The following is an 18,864-nucleotide window of genomic DNA, read 5'->3' as shown; positions in this document are numbered from 1 at the left end:
GCTGGTTATAAGGGGCATTTGGGCAGTGCTGGTTCAACAGGAGTTGTAAGTTGCTGTGCCTCCAGCAGAGCCTGCTTCATGTAAAACCCTTATCACAGGACAAAAGCAGTTTTCAGATCCCGAGGCACTCAGCACAGATCCTGGCAGACTGCAAGAAACCTGCCTGCAATCCATAACAGCCCAGAGGTTTTGTTGGTGGTTTATAGCATGTTCTCTCTCTGGCTTTTTTTTGTAGGTCTTCAAAAAAAACTTTACAAATGGGCTGTGTACAAGAAGCTTACGTGAGTCTACATAAGGAATTTTCACTGGGAAACTTTACTGAATCCTGCACATTGCTGTAATAACAAATAAAGGCTTAGAAAGAGGATGAGCTCTTGGCACCTACTCTACAGGTGAGACTTTCCTACTTGTCATAAGCAGTTAGCTCTCCTGGACCTACAGTGTTTTCTGATGTCATTTTGAAGCAAAATCTCTGCATTCAAGCCTTCTGTCATAGGACATGTAGATACATTGCACCTGTACTCTTAAGACAAGTTTACCCCATGAAGTGTTGAACAACCTTATCTTTCTTCAGAACTGAGGCTGATGTCTCTTAAAACCTCGAGAAATGTCTCTTTACTGCAAGACCAGACAGCACATCATAAAAACCTACCCTTCAGGCTTTCTTTAAGAGAAGGAGGGGGAAGTCTTTCTGTTCTGTCACAAGAGAGAGGTCAAAAGGACCAAGCAAGTGCCAGACCAAGTCACTTCTGCTGTTCCAGGGTTCATTTTCAGAGAAAGTAGGCAGGCACACAAATCTCATTATGCGTTACAAGGATCTGTGCACAGGCTTCTTGTGCACTGTCTTAAAACCATACCCCTAAGGGACTCATTCACAAAGGGAATAGAAGGAAAGGAAATTTGTATATTTTCTGGAAGCAGTAAGACTTGACATGCAGCGCAGTTCTGGCTGATTACAGCATGCCTCAGGTGAGCTGGAAGGCACAAGGCCGTCAGCCAAGTGATTTCAACCACCCAGGAAAGAGAACTCCACAGAAATGCATTGTGTGGCATGTCTGATTGCTACAAAGAAAAACACTCCAACTTTATTCACAGTGGCATGGCATTATTGGCATGACTGTTCCTGGCAGCCTATCAGAAAGTTTTATTTGCATCCAGAGTTTTTAAAGCCATTTCATAACATTAAACAAGAATAATGCCTGGCTTATTTGCCCCTTGACACCTATGTGTAATCCCTCATTGAAGCCCTAATGAGGGGTTCTCCTTGAATTGTGTTACTTTCAAAATAACCCCTGCATACAGGCAGCCTAATGTACCTTTCCTCCCTGCGTAGGGTGTGGCAGGAGTAGCCAGATGAAAGTGGATAAAATACATTATTTTATTGTATCCTCGGTAATCAAGATGCGGAGTCAGTTACTGGATCATTTGACTTCTTCCTGAGCTGGGAAACCTCAATCTACTATCACAAGTGCCTACAAATAAGAGAGATATTGAGTCGGTTTCCTCTCCAGGGAATGTAAATGAGGAACAAGAATAACACTCTTGAAACAGTGTAAAAACGGTCTCTGAGGAGAACCTGGCTCTTAGTTCTGTGCGTATGTTCATCCTGCTGGAAAAAGCAGTTCTAACAGACCTGGCTAACCTCAAGTTGTAGTGAAATTTCCCGGGGCCTCCAGATAACTCCCAAAGTCTTGGGAGATTCAGTATGTTCGTAGTCAATGATGTTGTAAGAGCTATGGTGGCAATGGCATCAGCTTTGCAATTTCTGATGGCGGCTGGCAGCAAAGCAAGCCTTGCTCCAGAGGAACTGCTAAAAAGGCAACCCTCCAGTTCTCAGGTATTATTCTTCTCTAAACGAATAGGACTGTGAAGGACAGATTATTGTCCATCCTAGTTTAAAAAAACAGCTCTTCCTCTCACTCCCATAAGTCACAAGCCTGAGTTACTTGATAGATAATTTTCCCTTTTCTTCTCCCTCTTTCTGTCTACCTCCCTCTCTACTCCCAGTAAAAAAATGGGGGGTGAAATAATCATAGAGGGGAAGGCTGCTGAAAATGTTTCAGGCTTTCCTCTGTCTTTTCAGGAGGGTAGATCAAGTATCCTTGCCCTGTAACATGTAAACCTAACAAAGCACACAGTTTTGCCTATAGGCTCTGCAACAAAATTTGATTAGATTTATGGCAAATGTATCCAGTTTTCATTTTACCACAGAAACAGACATAATTCTTTTTTTAATGTACGAAATCCTTTCTAGCTACATAGGGGGAAAAACCCCAAAACAACCCACCAAGGACTCTTTCCACCTATGTGATTTAATTTGCAGTGTCTTTCATTCTGTTAGTGGTACAAGTTATTGTGGCAACTTCTATTTCATTTCTGTCTTTTTTGTTTGTGAAAAGCTGACATGCTCAGCAGTCACAAAACACACATCATGGTGTGAGAGTAAAGAGCCAAATATAACTCCTTTTCCGCAAAGTTGAAATTGTAGCAGTACAAAACAGTTCAGCAGTGGTTCACATGGGATGAACCAGAATCCTAAAAGGTGAGTGGCAGGCTGTGGATAAAAAATGCTGTAGAGACAAGGGTTGTATCTAGCAGGGGCAAAAAAATGTTTGGATAGTGGTGTGCTCAGGTGACTGGAGGAAAGCCAGAGTTTGTTCTTCACCTCAGATGAGTTCAACAAGTAGCAACAGGCTTTTTCCCCCCATGTAAATCAGATGCAGTCCTAAATCTAACACAAGTGCTTCACAAATATACTGCAGTGAGCATTAATGCCAGTGTCCTTGCTTTCTAGACTATTTTCTTCCACCTTCCTGGCATTATATCGCATTTTCAACTAATTAGAGACAAATGCAAGGTGGGAAGATGATTGCTTCCAGAAATAGTCAGAACTTTACCAGTCATATATAAATGGCAGCGGTACCTCTTAATGTTTTCAGTAAACAAAATGTTAATAGTGCCTTCATGATGGCTGGTGAGGAATGAACATGGTCATTCAGGCTTAGATTTTGTTGAAGCTTCCCAGCATAATTTTGGCAGAGTACAACTGACATCCCCACTTATCCAAATGATGGAAAAGTTTCTTAGTCCTTGAAAACTAGCTATACTGTACCAGAGGGAATACAGAAAAAGGTACTGTTCCAGTGCTTTCTTGTCTGCCACACAGTAAGTCAAAAGGTTGGACAGCCCCCAGTTCTTACACTTGTACATCAGGCAACGTGCACGAAGGTCTGAAAACAAGCATATTTGCACTAAGTACCAGTGTCACTCCAAGAATATACAATTTCGGAGTGTTGTGAGTTAATTAATCTCTTTCTTCAATACTGTATTTAAAAAACACCACCAACTCTAACATGCAGTTCTATTCTTTGTCCCAGGGTTGCCCTGGTTCTGCGCCTGGCAGGCTGACTTTGCTCTGAAGTGCACCAGCTCTCCATACCTTGTATGTTTTAATGCCGACACTGATCTTCAATCAGCCTTGCTCTGGCCTTCCAGTGAAAATACGCCAAAATGTCATAGGTTTCCAAATGAAATGCAAATACTGAACTTTCTGAAATTTACTGATAGTATTTTACTCCTTTACTGCATCTGAGCTGTACCAATGAGGCACAACGGAAGCAAGGGTTTAAGATTTCTGACAGCAAAGGTCTTTGCACTTGCCACTCCACACGTGTCTCAGCTGGATGGTCCGTGACACCTTGATGGTCTTAAAGGTCTTTTCCAACCTAAATGATTCTACAGTTCTACGTCCCATGAAGAATATGAGTCGTCTGCTTGCTTGCTCACTCAGCATAATGAAATGAAGCAATGAAATACTCAAAGTCAGGTCAGACTACCTTTTGTCATACGTAACTGTTATTACACAGATGTCACAGCAGCAGGTGCAAAATAAATACCTGGATAATGGAAGCCATTTTCTTTGCCTTTAGCCACAGGCATCAGGTCTGATTTACTTGTAGCTGGCAGCTAGAGAGCATGGGAGAGCCAGGTCCCTATAGCCAGGCTCACTTTTACATGCTCAGAGGTGGGACAAGATAGCCACAGTAGAAGCTGCTCTGGAGAAGATTGTCTTATTTTTCTCCTCCCCATGTTCCCTACTATTCTGCCAGAGCAGGGGGGTTTAGCAGAGCCATGAATCTATGCTTACGCACTGCCCTTTCATCATTTGGACCTCGTTGGATGTACACAATCTGGAGCAGTCTTTGCTCAAGGCAAACAAAGTAAAGGAGGAGGTGACATTTCAGTCTTTCATTGCAGAGTCATTCAGGTCACTTGCTGAAATTATAGACACCAGCTCCAGCAATGTTAACAGCCAACTTCAGATTATTAACCATCCTTTGGATAGCAGTACATTTATGGTGCCAGCGTGTGGAGAATTCCTCCAAATTACAGGGTGTCCTAACACAGCCGGTCAAACCACATGGACCTCTAGATGCAGTAAGCAGTGTAATTAAGTCTGTTTTCTCATTTGTGCTTTCCTAGCAGCATTCGAAATACACTCACAACCACTGATGCTGCTCTTTGCATCAGGCTATGAAAGGAGATAAGAGGGAAGTAGCTCATTAAGAAGACCAACCATTTTCTTTTATTGCATTATTTATGTTTTGGGTGATAATATATCCAGGGCAAAGTGCACTCAAGAAGCTTATTGGCCTGTAGGTGGTTTCATTGAATTAGATTTAGAAGGGAGAAAGCTAGAGAAATTTCTTTTACCTGCTGTTTTCCTGAAAGACTTGAGCTTTTTCTTGCCCTCATCAGGCCATATATTGTCAATACCTTTGAGATCCTCCAAACTTCATTAGCCCTTTCAAATATTTCTGGGAAAGGCAGTGACTGGTTTTTTTCCCCCAAGGCTCTAGAAATTCTTCACTGCAACGATCACTAGCATCCCTGGTAGGATCCATTTTTTAATAAAATTACATTCTACATAGTAGCAAACAAACATGAAGAGGACCTAAGCATTTACATCATAAAGATGATTTAACACAAAGAAGTCCATGTTAAAAAAAAAAAATCAACCAGAAATAATAATAATACAAATAGTGTTCATGAATGCTTATTTCCATTTCTTAAATTGTATATTATAGCTAGTTGAGAACTGCATTAATTATGGTCCTTCCTCATATTCTTTCTTTATTCTCCTACAGAGCCATTTTCACTGTGTAACACTGCTGCTGTATATTTGGTTACCTATGTACAGATCCAAGGATAAATTTTGGCCCTGACCATGGAATATTTACTCACTTTCAAATGTAAGTAAAAGAAATGAAACCGATTAACTGGAAACTGTGAGCTGAGAATTCCTCGTTTATTGTAATGCCACTCCTGTCTCTCTAGCTTTTTTTCTGTTGCTTTTCTGCTATAAACGTAACACCTATGATTATTAACACCAAAGAAAAAAACAAAAAACCCCAAACAAACAAACAAAACCAAAAACCCAACCAAACAAAATAAACCCCAAACCTGGAAGAAGCAGAGGTGATAGGACCCATCAGATATTCCAAAGAGAACATGGTAAAATTTAGGTTGAAAACAGAGGCTGTGCCACCTAAGGAGCATATGCCAAGTCTGCTCCTCGCTATGGAGAGGGTCTCTAACAGAATTCATAGAATTAAGAGACCAGACAACATCTAGAAAGAACTGCTCCTCGTACTCTTTTAAGCACTGAAAGCGTCCACTAAATATGCTGAGTGTGGAGAAGAATGGCATCTTAATACTAAATGAGAAAGCATTGTTTAAGTAATTAATAAAATACTGAAATACTTTCAGTATCTGAAGGAGTCTCATAGCTAAAAAAAAAGAGAAAAACAAAAACAAAGAAACATGAGGAGGGCAAAAAATTTCTGATTTTCAAAATAATAGAATTAGTCTGACTGTATATACTATTCATTGCCTTTCTGAATTACAGATCACTGAGATCTCCATCCAGAAATGCAATGTACTGGTGGCATTCATCTTGTCAATGATATATACTCAGAGGGCTATTTCTCTAATTGATGGCTTCATCGTTCAATTCAAGATGCATAAGGATAGCTATTGTTATCTAACACTATCATATGTTCCTATTGTTCCACACTTCTCTCCTTGTCAATAGCATCCAAGATATCCTATCTAAATCTTCCAGATAGCAAAAGAAAGGTGCTTTATTTGTTGACTCCACACATCGCATTATTAAACATTTGTGAGCAACCTGCACATCTCCCCACTGACATCTTTAAGTATTCAATTAAAATTGGACAAGAGAGTACAGCATTACAAATAAATACTCAGTTATATGAAGGCTTTGCATTGAATTCTTAAATTATTCTAATACAGGTGCTTGCTAGCAGGCACTTAGTTGAAATCAGGACAGTGAGACGAGTGTGAGAATGAATGGTGTGTGAAAGGGAGGAGGGCAGATTGCTTTATGGTGGAGTCATGGCAGAGGTTTGACAGGAAATGCTTCTCCCAATACAGCTAAGCAGGGAAAGAGAACCCTATTATATGGATGAGCGGGGCTGGCACTGGCATCTTGTCATTCTAACTTGTATAAGTAAGCAAGCTTAATTGCTCCTTGTCTTTTCAAGATGACTTTCCACCAACAATCTCATTATCACACACATATGTTTATTGCACATATCCAAGTGCCTTCATGCAGACCTGAATGCAATGAGTAAAGCAGTAGTATTATGTTTTCCAGTAACATTGTCTTTTCCTTTTTTTAAATTTTAACCAGACGGATGTGACCTGCCTTTTCCTTCTGCGACTAACAGGGTGACCAGAGGCAGTGGAATGTACACCAGGGTTGGAAAGAATAAAACCAGAGGGAAAGCAAGCTGTCAAGAGAACAGTGTACTGAAGAGAAAAAATGTAAAACGTGACTTCTATTTACCATGATTAATATGTAAAGTTAACTTGTTTGTCATGGAATATATTAATATGTATGTTTCCCCATTATGTAGATCTTTTCTTATATTACTTATTAGAAAGGGATACAATCACAATGATGGGGTACGAATGCCACTTAAAAATTAGGTGATGCCCAGTCAACATAATATAACCACTAATGTCATTTCTGATTTAGATGTGGTGATATCAGTGTAATTGCCGCTGGGAAGAAATTAAAATGGCTGTTAATGATAAATAAAATGACAAGGAGGAGGATCCTCCTTCACATATAATTCCAAGCAAAATACAACTGCTGACTTCCTTAAGCACTCAGTGCTGTTCATTGATAAAGAGGAAACAAGCAGGTTTTGTGCAGCTGCATGGTCACAAGAGCTGCACTGCCTTTTCCCAAGCCCAAACATACACCCTGTAGGTCTAATAAGATTTCACCGTGTTACTTCCAGTCAGGGAAGGTGCAATAGTGAAGCTCACACAAAGTGAATCTTAATACTATTCTAACAGAAAGCACTGTAGCTAGCAAACAGAAAGATAAGCAAAAATAGGGTAGAGCCAAGGGTACAACCATGCATGGCTTTTCAAAGCCTCCAAATTATCCAGCCTTGTCTCTGTAAACACAGGCAGCCTTAACTCACAGATCAAAAGACCTTCCTACATTTGTTTTATATCATAACTGTGTCAAGAATGAGCTACAAGAAGCATCGTTCACCCACTGCACATGGCTTGTAAGCCTAGTTGAGAGCATCTTTCAACTCATTCACACATTAAAAGACAGAAAACCAACATTTGATTACTAGTTATAGCATTAAGATCAAAGACCATATCTTCCCATCTGCGAAGAGCAAGAGTCCAATTGTTTTCTCCTCTCTGCATTTACAGAAGAATCAAAACACAAAATCGATGTTATACTCCACATCCCATGAGTAACATAGTTCCAGCCTATAAAAATACAAGGCAGCCACTATAACTTACATACATTTTCTTGCAAAGAAGATAACTCTAAGCAAATCTGTAGTCACATCTTCACAATATTGCAAGTCTACAGTTATCCAAAGCTCAGAGTTGGCTTGATCCACAGGTGTTATCCTAGTATATAAAATTATAACACCTCTTAAAAGGGAAACTACCATATACCTGCCATTTACTCTTCTTTTGATATCCTAAAAATCAGTTGGGAAACAAACAAACAACAAAAACCAGGCAATGTAGGTTGGTGTTATTTCATTATCATAGCTGGGTTTTTAGTTACCTGTTGGTCTAAGAAGTTTAAAAATGTAGATAAAAATCAACCTTAACCTGGAGAATAAACCTGTCCACTTTCAGGTGAAACCTATTTGCTGAATCAGTTCTAGCTGATACAAATTCTTTTGCAAGGGGTTTACTCTTGGGTACATAGAGCCAAACCATAACAGGGGCAGTGAAAGAAAAGATAGTACAAAAATGAAGAGTGGGTAACGTGCTTTATAAAATATGGCAAATTAACACAGAGAAGACCCTAGTGAAACAGCTGAACCACTGGCCTAGCATTTTGAGATATATAGGATTTTCTTTTTTTTTTTTTGGTGGTCTGTTTTACTAGAGGGTATGTGAAAGGAGTGCAGAGCTCAGCCAACCCCCAGCTAATTCCTTTGGCTCCTTTGCATGAAGATCATTTGCTGATAAATTGTTACAGACACATTTAGGCAACAAGTTTTTATAGGATGCCTGATGCTGTTTATAATGCAATTAGTTTTATTTAGTGTATGCATTTTCTTATGCATTGTTGTTCTTTGGCTGGCAAACAATAACAATGAAATCTGCACCCTTCAAGTGACTGATGCTTCCCCCATGTTTCCTGGATTTGAGCTGTCTTTTAGGAACAAAGAGTCATCAAAGGAAAAAGCCTACCTAAGTGAAGGGAATTTTATTTTAATATTTGTTTGGGAAAGTAAGAAAAAGAGAATGTGGACCAATGTTGATCTTATTCCTTTGCCAGCTTTGCAAAAGACACTAGGAACAGTTTATTTTAGAAAGCAAAGCATTTTGATGTGCTCCAAAAGAGCTGCAAAGAAAAGCCTTTCTACGAGTTCACATATTGAAAGACTCCTTGGAATATCTACACAAGCATGCCTTGGATAGTTAATGAAAAACCACCAGTTCAGACATCTCCAAGCCTCTGCTCACCAGCAAAGTACTAAGGAGGCATCAGATGTCTACCTTTTTTCCAGCAGTGGTGAGGTTCTCCCAGCAACAAATTCTCCATGTGTGTGCCCTTTTCTGCAGGGCCTACCACCAGATACTGCAAGGGTGTTATATGCCTAGTTTATCTTTAAGCTGTGCTGGCACTTTTGCACGAGATATTCCTCCCATGTCTGATAGGTGTCCATGTGGTACAAATAATCCAGCCCTCAAAAAGAGGTGATCTGAGCACCTATCTGAGATACAGGCAGGGAATAGACTTAAATTCAGGTCTTCCAATGTGATTCAAATGCACACGTTTTAGAAGTGTCCTAACCACAAAAATATAGGGACTGTTTTTGAAAAGGGATATACCTTTTTGAAGCTGCTCTGCTTAATATAAATTATATTAAATGTAGCAGGAGAACTCAGGTACCCTATTCTTGACTGGCCATTGTAGTTGCTACACCTTAAAGTCAATTTCTTTCTCACAGCTGCAATGCTTTCCTGTGCATTACCTTATCATCAGAAGAAAATCTTTATGCTGAGGACAGCAGAGCAGTAGAACAGGCTGCCCAGGGAGGTCGTGGAGTCTCCCTCTCTGGAGACATTCAAAGCCCACCTGGACACATTCCCATGTAATATGCTCCAGGTGACTCTGCTTTGGCAGGGGGTTGGACTAGATGATCTCCAGATGTCTCTTCCAACCCTAACTGTTCTGTGATTCTGCCCATTGCCTCTCGTCCTGTTGATTGACAGCATCAAGAAGAGCCTGGCTCCGTCGTCTTGACAGCCTCCCTTCCCATCCTTAAGCCAGTCAAGACCTTGGCTTTGCACCTTGCTGGGAAAACAGCAAACAGCGGGGTGTTTGGCCCAGGGAGGTGGTATGGGCTGAGCAGAGCAGCGCAGGGAAGTCCTGACTGCTGGCTGGTCGGCACACTCCTCAATAGAACCTCTCTGTCAGCTTCCCCATGAAACTTCTGCCTTACCCCAGCCCAGTTCAGGCTAGTAATGCCCACAGGATTTTTTTAACCACAGGCTGTAGTACTGTATAATTATGAAAGTATTTTATAAAAGATTTTCAGTTGTACATCGCAAAGAACTCAGAGTCTTTGAAAACTTTGTGCTTCCCTGCTTTTTTCCCACATGCTGCATGGCCAGTTTGAAGTACAAGTGTGAAAATGGACCAAACCATCTCTGCACCTTCCCTGTCCTTACTTACTTGAGGCAGACCTTTCTGGGAAAAGCATTTCCCTAGGGCCACCACTGATCAAATAGATATGGAGGACAGCAGGGAGCAATCAAATCAGAGCCAGCACCTTGATTTCCCTGCAGGGATGCCCAAAGGATGGTGTGCCACCTCTAGCCCAGCCCTCTCTGTTCCTGAAGTGCTATTCTTCAGTGGGAGGCAGAGAGCTACCTGTGGTCATGGGGATAAAATGGATTGCAAAGTAATATTTATAGCTCTAAATGGAATGTGATGAGATGAAAAACAATTCCCCTGTTTGAATTCCTGTGTTACTTTCAAAGAATCAAGAAAACCTAATGAGCATTTATTACTGTACAGCTCTCTTTCTTACTTCCCTCGTGGAAATAGTTGCACAGATTTCTCAATCTCTTCCACTTCCTGAGCCTTGTTTTGAAGTACATGATTGCATGTATGCCAGTTTAGATGGGGTAGCGAGTTGGCATATGCCACATGCTGGAAAAAGGGGCCAACTAAACAAAATGTAAAGTGGCAATATTTCTCCTCAGTGAGGGCCTGTTTCAGCCCAAGCGTGTCTGAAAGTGCCTGACTTTAAGCAGGCACATAAGTGCCCTGCTGAAGGAGAAGAGTGGAACTCCATTCTTGGAGTGAAGCACATGGAGTTTAACTGCTTTGTACCCCAGCCTAAACTAATAGTATTGTATTTCTTGTTCACCGAGAACAAAAGCAAGCCAGTTTGGGATCATGCTGACCTAGATGCTATCAGAGGTTAGCAAAAATGACTGGTCAGACCTGTCAGGACTAAACAGTTGCATCAAGCAATGGGGGGAGTCTGGGGGAAGGAGCGTACCAGAGTTGCAAATAGAGAGACAGAGGAGCAGGAGGAAAAGATGGAAGCTGCGTGTCCTGAATACGCATGAACATCTGTGTGTGTGTGTGTGTGTGTGTGTGTGTGTGTGTGTGTGTGTGTGTGTGTGTTCTCTGCAGCTGAAGCTTTGGTCTTGTCATTTGCATATACACAGATCACCGAACATCTTTCGACCAACCTTTTGGAAACAACCTTATGGCACCATGACTCCCATGCTCTCAGTACTCCTTGGGTTCCATTTACATAAATGGAAGTACAAAAGGATAATAGCCTGATAGCAGTGTGTGACATAAAAAGCACCAAGAACAGGAGTATTTTCCTTGCCATCCTGTGCCCCTTTTGTGGACCAGGTGTAGCCCCACTTGCAAAATGTGCTACTATACCAGCAATTTCTGACCTGATTGCAAAGCTAACTAAAGCTAATTTATCATGACAGGCTAATCAGGATGACAAGGTTGGGTAGGTGACATTTTCCAAAATCTCCAATTTTTTATTTTTTTTTTTAATACCCTTAGCAATTTATTTTCTGAATAGCAAAGTTTTCTCCAAGAATGTTCCACAACATAGTCAAGGTTAACCATGCTGTGAGCTTATTCAATATTTATGATCCTTTTTTATTTGTACTAGGACTTTTTGGGGACTCCAAATAGTCCATTAATCAAACAGAGTGACAAAATAGGCCATTTGACAATTTCTACAGGGGCTGCATATTTTTTTTCTGTTCAAGAATAAAGAACCAACTTAACTTCATCAACAGTTCCTGATTAATTGTTACAAAGTGTCATCCATAAATTTTCCTTCGATCTAATAATCCTTTCAGAAGACTTAACAATATCCCCAGTGATTTGGGTTTTATTGAGGGCTGAGTTCCTGGAGAAGCAGTGACACAAATAGCTCAAGTGAACTGAGGCACCTCCGTGGACAGTCTTCACAGAGTTGACAGTTCTGAAATACAATTATCAGTGTGATCTGCTTAAGAATTCATCATCAGCTCCTGCCTTCTGAAGACTTAAAAAAATACCGAGGCATACAAAGAAAAAGAGGTGATAAGAAGGCATCATTTTCTTCCAGCCTCATAACTGTAAATTGAAGAAAATTATTTTCTTTGCCTGCAGCTCATTGGCATATAGGCAGCATTATATTATAATTTCATAAGCATAAATCCTTTGAATAAATTTCAGAAGAATAACTGAATTAGAAATGCAAGTAAAGTATCTAAAAAACTTAACTGTACTAGGCAGGAAAAACTGGATGTGAGTAAAACTGGCATGCAGAGATTTACTGTCTGCCTGCTCATCCTCTGTCTGTGAAGGGAATACTCCCCCACTCCTCTCACTAACTTGATCCAGCTAAGGTAAATTTTAAGGAGGAAAAAAAATGTTAATTTCAACCATTATTTCCATACACAACAGGAAAATATGAAATCTAACCCACCTTGCTGCCTTCTTTTACAGAATTTCAGCTGTATTTCATCATTAATTAATCTTGGAGATACAACAGACTTGGGGTTTGTTGTAATTATTGTTATTTGTTTATTTATTAGTAGTAAGCATATGGGAGATCAAAAGCATGCCTCCCAACTGTTCCCTAGCAACAAGTCAGTCGGTTATTCACACAGGAGTCACCCAACCTTCCCACAAAGTGAATCCAGGATGCCACACTCCCCCGGTACCCTCCTTGCCCCATCCCATGGGCTGAGGGATGCTGCAGGTGCTGATGCTCTCTGATGTCCAGCCAGGTGAACTGCACAAGTGTCTGTTAAGGGGCAGAAATAATTCACCTTTTCTGAGAAGCCCTGGGGAAAGGCTTGATTTTATAGTTGCATCATAAGATGATTGCAAGTCAGGAGATCAAAGTTAAGCCCTGTTATTGACTTTCTGTCCAATTTGGGCAAGTACTCGCTCCTCAGTTACCTGCCTGTTTGCCTTTGGGAATTTAGATTCTCTTCTCTCTGTGACTCAACTACTCATCTTTAAAATGGGCGCCCTACAATCATGTTCTCCACTATTTTTATTTTTTCCCCTTCTTTGTCTGTTATGAAAATGAATGTTACTATTATGATACATTTGCAGTTGACCTGAATTTCTAAGACCACTGTCAAATTTGGTGCAAAACTCCTAGGATTTCAACTGGAGAAGGTTCAGTATGAACTTAAATATGAATAGCACTAATTCCCCCCCCAGATTGTCTCAACTAGTGTGAAACCCTCACAACTGCACTCTTAAAACCATGCATGTATTTCTGCTTAGATTGATCTATTAGTTGTTCACAGAGGCAGCGTAGCTCTAGGAGCCTTCTGTGAGGACTACAGTGCCAGTGGCTTTTCTTTAGCTTGCTCCTGTCTGCAGCATGGGTAACCAGATCATCTTCACTGGTAGCCAGTTTTTGCTGTAGAATATACCTTCTGTCTGGAAGAACTGCAACACTTCTTCCAGTTCCTGCATCTGCCTTTCAGACTAGAGTCAAAGTATGGCAATCAAAATGTGTCATTAATGTAGAGGGCAATTCATAGATGTCACAGGGCATAGTGCTTCCCTCCTATCTTTTACATGCTGTGTAAGTATTAATGGGTTACACCACACCTTGAATTTACTGGAGTTTCAATGCACAAAACATACACATGTTGCATAATGTGGGCTGCTAAATTAGTCACAAACATGGAAAATGTTGACTCCCAATATTACTAGAAGAAACAGTGGATAAATTAGTCATGGAAAATGTTGACTCCCAATATTACTAGAAGAAACAGTGGATGCGTGAGAGGAGAATGGGAGGATCAGCTTTCCTGAATAAACTGAATAAGTCCACTGGATGATTTCCAAGGACTCACAACCCTTTTTGGATCACAAAGAAATTTCCCCGTAACATGCTGCTCAATAGCTGCAACGTATTCTAGTCTCCAGTGGCCCTCTCAGCAAGAGCAACATCATAACTGTCTTCAAAACTGGTCCCTCAGAAATCTTAGCAGATGAACTCTTAGAAAAAAATCACAAATAAAAAAATCTGTTTCCTTGATTCCTGGACTCCTCTCCCACTCAAGAATAACAGAACCACTTTTATCTTGAACTATTAAAAATATTCATTTTGCCAGAGACCAGGCCTGGAACATTTTATCCTGATAAGTAAAGCATTTGGAAAGCTCTGAGCAGCTAGAAACAGAGGATTAGGATGGAAATGCTCAGCTGTATACTACATAGCTACCACTCTTGCAGCTGCTTCTGTGGCTGGCTGGATCTCACAGTCAGTGAACATATTCTGTGCTTTTTCACTGGTTTCACTGAGATTCAGAGGAAGGAGATTTTAGTTGCCCCAGCTTTCTCATTTTCACATGTTGTGTGTTCACGACCCCCAGAATAGAGGTTACCTGCTTATTAACATCCTACCAAGTAATTAAGCTTAAATAATCCTTTCCAGATGAATCAAGGATGTGTCCTCAGATTCACCAACTCACCAAAGTAAAGTGATGGAAAAAGTTTTCCAGGCTTGATTTTAATAGGGATGCATGAAGGCATGGCTCTTGTCTCCCGTAATTCTTCCTTGTTTCTGCCCTGACTTGACATGCATATGGGACTAGTAACTTTTTGTGGTTTTAACTTCCCTGAGGCCATTAATATGGAGGATAGCAAGGGAGGAGGCAGCAGTGCCTTAGACTGTGTAGTATTTATCTTGGCTTTTTCTCTTTTAATCAGTGAAAAGACAATTTTTATCCATCCCTAAAAGGTTCCCACCTACTCGTCTGTGTCCTCCCAGACTTTCATGCCAGGGTAGTGCACCAGGAGTTGCTGTGATACTCAGAAAAACCAAAGTGGATGATACGTACAGATAGAGACCATTGTTCTCTCATGCAAGATGTGGAGCTTCATGCTTTCAGCTCTAGGGTCAGGGATTTCCACCTCCAGGATCAGCAAAGGTGGTGGATGTCACAAGAAAGGGAATTGGGTGGGTGATAAGAAGCCATCACAAACTTTAGGTGCTGGGAGGCTCATGCTCCAGAAGTGAGCAAAGCAGCCTATGAGTTTCTGTTCATGGATATAGGTATTGCTGTCAACCCACTCTGGTCAAAACAGACACACACACATGCAGGCACACATACAAGCAGAGTCGATGGAATTAACTGAATAGTGGCAGCCAACCTTCTCACTGCATACAAAGAGCAGCATCTGACCTGTGAGGCATTCCAACAGTTTTGGCACTAATGGAGACTACAGGGCACTTCTCTTCTCCCCAGCTTCGCACAGCCATGTCCAAGTTAAAGGTATGAAGTTCAGCAGGTGAGGTACATGGCTGCAAGCATGCGCTATTTGTCATGTTACAAGTTGCCTCTTTTTTTTTCCTTGAGAAAAATATTGTCACTTTTTTTTTCGCCAATTTAATTAGATACGATTTGTCTCAGCTTTTCTCTGCAGTATTTGTTTACTTTCTCATCAGGACCGACACAGGCCAATTAGTGTAGTGTAATTGTTTAACCTAGTCAGCACACTGCATTGGGTAGAGGAGTGTGCTCGTTCCGAGGGAGGCAGAGATGAAGGAGCAGTCACGGGCTGCGGTGTGGTGCGAGGGCCTTCAGGAATTGCTGACACGACACCGTCCCCAGGAAGCGCAAGTTGCTCTGACATCCCAGCAGCCCCGATTCCTTGTTCTCTGTCACTGCTATCACGGTACGATCAATTCCCAGAGCTAATTCTTCAACCACACCGTGCCCAAAGCGCTGCGCAGCATTATCTCCTTCCTAGGATGCCCCCTGAAAGCAAAATCTACTGCAACCATAGAAACCAGAGGACTTAAGTGATGTGTCATGTACATGTGCTGTCTCTGTTTTCAGTACCTTTACCAAGGATACAATGTGAGAGCCTGTAAGAAGGTTGATTTAATTCCTTCATCCCATACCTCTTTAAAGACAGATAGAAATCAGCCATAAAATAACTCACATATGCTTGCTTCTCTCTCTGAACTTATGCAAAGCTGCTAGAGGAATGGGGCTGCTGCTGCCATGGGTGGGGATCGAAGTAGGAAAAGGGTTTTAGTGGGGCTGGTTCAGTGGAGTGCCCAATGCCAAGTGTGGCTTTCACAGAGAGGGTGGTAAGTAGAAGAAAAGACAGTAAGTGAGGTCCACATGACAAAATATTTAAAGTTGCTTTGTCTCTGTTGATCGACTTAAGTGTTGATCAAACACACACAGTTGTGCCATGCCATGGAAGCAGTTTTACATGAGCTTGTAAAAGCTACGGACTTTTTTTCCCCCCTTTACTGTGGATAGTACACAGGGGAGGGAAAAAAAGACCATTCAGGTGGGCATTGCAACTATACACAAGCCTTGTTTGCCAGAGCTACTACGGCTACAACGAAAAAGGAGTATTTTAAAATGAAACAATAATTGAAAAGAGGAAGAAAATACATTTCTTTTTTCTTTTTTTTTCCTTTTCCTTTTCTTTCTTTCGTTCTTCTTTTAAATCAGACCGATGTTGTGATTAACTTGCATTCTGCAGCACAGTTGATGTGACAGTCAACCAAATTAATCCCATTATGCAAAATCCAGTTCACAAGTGGTTTTTCTTTTTTCTTTTTTTTTTTTGCAAAATTATGTCAATTTCCCCATAAATTGGAGAGACCATGTCAGTTTTCTGTATTGCACATAGACACTACACAGTGCTGTATGTCTATATTCCTTTAATGCAGTAAGATACAAATTTTAGCTCAGTGGCACAAATTAAGATTCATAACTCTAATGCTGATGTTTCTGTTTACATGAGGCTTGTAGGAGAATTTCTATTAGTTTTGGCATTCATTTTCATTCTTGCATTTCATAACATACCAACTATTAAAAAACAAGAGGATGAAAAGCTTTAAAAAATAAACAACCAGCCACCTGAAATAAAAATACTTAATTATTTTGATAGCAGAAGCATGATTTTTTTTTTCTCTCCCATTCCTTTTTTCTCCCCTTCTTCCCTTTTAAAGGAATTTGCCGCCTGTGGTAAACAAGCCTCCTCGAGGCTCCCCGTTGTGTGTGTGGTGTCAGGCGGCTGGAGCAGGAGACATTTCCACAACTGCTACCCTTTTAGCTGAATGTGGCCATGCAGTAGGTGGCCAAATCTGTTTGGCTTTCACTGAGATCTGTGAATTCTCTGCATCCAACCAACTTGTCAAATTAAAACCTTGCCTGCTCTGTGCTGAAGAACAGACGTGCGATGGAAGCTTCTTGCACTCTAGCCCTTTGTCACCAGCACGCTGAGCTCCCAACATCTGCTCACTGGACTCGGCTTTTGCACCTTGTTCATTTTAATGCAGCAAACCTCAGCTTCCTCAGCACAGGAGTTAATATGGCCCTGGTTGGAAAAAAAAAGAAATCAGAGAAAGGAATATTGGGAGGGGAGGAGAAGAGAAATTGAGGTTCTAATATATATGTTCCTCACCGATTTGGGAATAAACATATTTTTAAGTGAGAGGTTTGTTCAATTGTACTTTTTATCCCAGTAATGCTTTCTTGTACAGTGAAATGTTGACTTTTTTTCCATGCTTTAGATTTATTAGACATGTGTCAAGTTGTCAACCTCCTACCGCTTGCATTTGTGTCCACCTTGCAAACAGCAAGGAAAAATATTTTTTCCCTTTTCTCTCTCCCTTTCTCTCTCTCCTATGAATGTTCACTTCTTGGCAGCTCTGAAACAAATTTTGAACAGTTGCTATTCCTATTGATAGCAGTAGTTTGATGTTAGAAAAAGGGGTTTTATTTTCCTCAAGTTTCTGACATATACTGGCATATCATCTCACATCCTACCCTGATGCATCAATACTAAAGAGAACCAAACCAAGGTAAAAAAAAAAAAGGCAGAAAGAGGGGGAGGGCATAAACCAGCATGTTCACACAGTTCCTGAGCCACCAAAGAACACCCGCCCATCTGTTCACCATTTCAGTCCCTTTGTTCTATCTTTATTATATGTATTCCTCAATAAAATGAATTCTTGCTACTTTGATGACATTTCAACACATGCCTCATAGTCTGCGTTTGAACTGTCTGTGAGGATCTCCTCGCTCCCCTCCTCTCACTTGCCATCAGCAACTGAGCTGAGGAGATACCTGCCAGACAAGCCGAGCCAGCGGGATGAAGCCTCCAAGGCAGTGAACAGCTCCCCACAGCAAAAGTGGGGTCTCCAAGAAATCATTTCAGATGAGGAATCCCGAGGAGACAAGCCCACATACTGAGAATGAGACTCCATGTTACATGTTTGCTGTCATCTGAATTACATTGATGGCAAGGTGCCTCTGTAAATGGCAGAGCTCTCTTTCAACTCTACAGAACGAATGCTTAGATTTTATATTTTTGTCCATTTTAAAGCCAGCTACAGGTGTTTGCTCTCACACACCAAAATGCTTGTATCTAACCTTTAGGTGGCTAATTTTTACCCTCAACTCTCCCTAGCTTTTAAAACTTTCTTCCTTTTTCTGGCTTGTCTCCTTTTGTTCCAGACATTCAACTTCACGAATATTAAAATGTCCTGCAGGAAGAACAGGTCCAAGATCTTAGTTCTCTTGCTGTACAACTGCATTCCTCAAAACAGACTGTCTTATGACAGAGGATCAAGAATGGCATGGAAATAACATTTTTTTCAAATTACTGCCTACCAGGTATATTCTGTTGAGGAGAAACTGGAACTAAGTGAAATTGGGCACCCCAATATACTTTGCTTTGGTTCCTATAAGAGTAGCAGGAGTATTCAAGTCATTGCTAGAAAACCCTGAGGCCTC

At 40.9% G+C, this 18,864-nt stretch overlaps 1 long non-coding RNA gene across 2 annotated transcripts; it reads left to right on the top strand.

The window, feature by feature from the left end:
* The first annotated feature begins 239 nt into the window (after positions 1-239).
* LOC108639176 lies at positions 240-7,162 on the top strand. Of its 2 annotated transcripts, XR_001920308.2 has the most exons (4): positions 240-392; positions 3,378-3,826; positions 5,148-5,252; positions 6,716-7,162. It is a non-coding gene; the product is annotated as an uncharacterized LOC108639176 (long non-coding RNA). The 2 variants fall into 2 exon arrangements; XR_001920309.1 differs by lacking the exon at positions 3,378-3,826.
* The last annotated feature ends 11,702 nt before the right edge of the window (positions 7,163-18,864 follow it).

The sequence above is a fragment of the Manacus vitellinus genome, unplaced genomic scaffold, assembly GCF_001715985.3.
Source record: "Manacus vitellinus isolate BGI_N305 unplaced genomic scaffold, ASM171598v3 scaffold_17_pilon, whole genome shotgun sequence".
Lineage (NCBI taxonomy): Eukaryota > Metazoa > Chordata > Aves > Passeriformes > Pipridae > Manacus > Manacus vitellinus.
The sequence above is the reverse complement of the archived record's forward strand: the minus strand, read 5'-3'. Positions and strand labels throughout refer to the sequence as shown.